Here is a 3,309-nt window from a genome sequence, read left to right on the forward strand (position 1 = left end):
AACTTTGGCGTTATTGACCCAATACACACGCGTGGTGCTTATGAAGAAGCATCGTCTATCTAGAAAATAGAGATGGGTAAGTGATGCATGTAATATCACAAAAATGATATCACAGTACCATCACCGAGCGCGATCCAAACATTACAACACCACCACATTACCTAACATCGCCGCATTACTTAACATCGCCACATTACCTAACATCACCGCATGACAAAAGTGATAGTGACATCTTCTATGATAAATAATATTTCGTAATGTGATATTATATTACCAAACATCACCTAATATCATCGTCCTTCGTAGTACAAGTGGCGGCGTTGCTGTCGCATGACGAACCGATACCGACGCAAAGTATGGCTGGCAGATCTATTGTAGTTATGATTGTCTGTTCTTTTGGCTTTGCTTTGGGCTGCCTTTGGAATTCTTTGGATTAGATTGGAAAAAGAGTTAGATTTCGGGTGTATGTGGATATGGGGATGTAAATTCTTGGGTTTAAGTAATTGATTATCGCTTAGTAATGTATGTCGGCTACTGATTGATATATGACGTGTATTTCCTAGTATATGGGGCCGAGGCGATGATCGAGTGCCCATTACGACTATTAGTTACGAATCTGTTCTCTCGGCTGGCCTTGATGCGAAAAGATAATTTCGATTTTGTGAAAAGACAGGCGTCGGTGACCGGCCTCAATAAAACCGAACTGAGCATTCAGTTCGGCCCTAAATTTCTTTGGAATCTAAGTATCCTCTTAGCTTATAAAACATATTCCTTTAATTCAACCACCCGAAACCCAAACTCCATGTTGTGTTAAAATTCTAACTAGCCTTCGTCTATCTACAATCCGGTTATACACATATTTCAGAACGGGAAACGCGACATTGTTATTCTTAAATTAAACGTTACATTCCTTCGAATGAAATTTTATGATAATCGTATTGTCACCGCATGGTTCCGGTTCATCCCTGCTTCCTAAAGACCAAAGCTCCAATAGCAGAAATCGCCATGGTATGGAGTTATTCACACCCCCGTGAAACAAGTGTAAGCTGTCTCGACATGGCTTCTCCCGCTTGCTCATGTGAACGTAATTTTATTAAAGAGGAGTTGTTGAAAGTAATTTCAAAAGCTTATTGTGCGAGTACGAGCTGTGGTGGAAGCTGTGTATTCTCGTACGTATGCTCACAGGAAGACCACCACCCTGACTTCTTTATGACTCCCTTGTTAACGTTTATGAGCTGCACGTGGTAATGAATTTAATAGCGAAAGGTGATGGGTCTTCAGACTTTTTAAGTGAAATGGGACATCTCGAATTATATTTGTTGGGTTAAAAGGATATTCAAATCTTATGAAAGTAGTTAATTTTAAAATCGGCAGTAAATTATGGTGGAAACTAGCTGAAATGGAATATTTAATACCGGATATTTCTGCATATATTGACGATGTGATGGTTTAAGACTTTCGATCTTATTACCCCGAGTTCGAATCCCAGTTCATCATAGATATTTGTATTCATCTTCGTTTAGTCCCATTGCTATAGGTTTATCACTTAACATTAAGTAATGGTAAACTGTACCCAAATGGTGCTCCATCAAAGTACTAACTACTCTCAACAACGCTTAACCTTGGGGATCGAACAAAATCTGCCTTTCTCCTTGAACCGATCTCCAACTAACTGTACAATAATTCTAAATGGAATGAATAAATAATTGCAAATGAAATACCATGCAATGTGGAGTGGATGAAAGGGAAGGGCAACAAAACATGAGAAATAGGCCCTGCTATTAAAAGCTTCAGTTTTTCCAGTAAAATTCAAACACGTCCTCGTGCTCTAACTTGGTTAGAAAGGAATAGCATTGCATTCGTCCATTCCTTTTCCTCATACTTATGCTGGACCGCAATTTTTCCACGATTGGTATAACCCCATATCGATTGCGGATATCTTCATTTGGGATGTGGTCAGAGCATATTACGTCACTATTCCAAGGCAACATCTTCGTCTCCATTACCGCTAGACGTCGTTCATTGTCTTTTATAGTTGGCCAACATTCAGAACCATTCGATCCCTCACGTGTCATGCGTGGATCCACACCGGATCCTGAAAATCCAACACACAGGAGGATTCACGCGAACCTATTCAAAGATCAACATGTGAGCCGAAACTGAAAGATGAAAATAAAAAGAAAAATCATGCGCCGGTGAATCCGTAAAATTCCGGACCCGAGTGCCACGACCGAAAAGGAAAATCCACGATGAATCGCATCCTCAATCTATATTTGAGGCGTCGCCTTCGAATTTCCTGTCCTACATTTGCATCCTCAGGCCATCATATTGGAAGATGCCTCTATATAAGGAGAGTTTTTTCGGGGCTAAAGAGGAGATGGGAAAGGGAATCCCCAAATCAAAAAGATTTTATCGGAAATTCCTTTCAAATATATTCTCAAAGAAGTTAGTAGTGATGCAATCGGCAGTATGTAGTCTTTGCTGTTATACTTCGAAAAGATATAATCACTTGGTTCCATCATCGATGCTATACCAGAGCGTCCGCTCTTGCAAATAACTGTCGACAATAAGAGCAAGGTAGGTGAGAACACCAATCATCGCCAAAGACTTTCATACAAACTTCCAATTGGCCGATTTGAATGCACTCCTCACGTCTAGGATCACCACCACACAATATTTGCTGGTACAACCCCTTCTGTGGTTTGCATTTTCAGCTAAGCCTATTTGACTGCAGATCTCCAGCAGCTCCTCTCTGGTGACTGGTAGAATCGGCGTCACATTCAGGGGCCGCTGGAAGGTGTCAGTGGCCATCTCTTGCTGGAGACCCCTCGATTATTTTTAACAAGAGGATAGGGCATGCGATCTGCGGAGATGAACGACCTTTGAATCGTCGTATAGGCTTCTTACTCCGCTGGATGATGAACTTGAGGTCCTTGCGGGCTTCTCTATAGGCATGCTCCTGTTTCTCCCTGAGCCTTTCATCTGGCTCGGTGGGAAATCGATCAAAGACTGGCAAGTTCATTATTCCACCAATAGTTGGGTCTTCTAATGGGGGAATGAGCATCTCCAAGCCATCGATGCGTCACATGCTTTAAAAATGCATGGATGCATAGCATGAAAAGCTCTCTCCGTGGAGGTGCTTTGCTAGACAAGCCTAGCGACACTTCTGTGAATGTTTGCTCATCCATCGCTTTTGTAGACCATCCTGGTGTTCTTTTGGATTTCGGCTTTCGGGGTGCGATTGTCCCGCCCTTAGTTCAATGGTGATTGCCTGGTGATCACTGTACATGAAGTCCTTGCTAAGCCAGA

Source organism: Hermetia illucens, chromosome 4 (genome assembly GCF_905115235.1).
Source record: "Hermetia illucens chromosome 4, iHerIll2.2.curated.20191125, whole genome shotgun sequence".
Taxonomy (NCBI): Eukaryota; Metazoa; Arthropoda; class Insecta; order Diptera; family Stratiomyidae; genus Hermetia; species Hermetia illucens.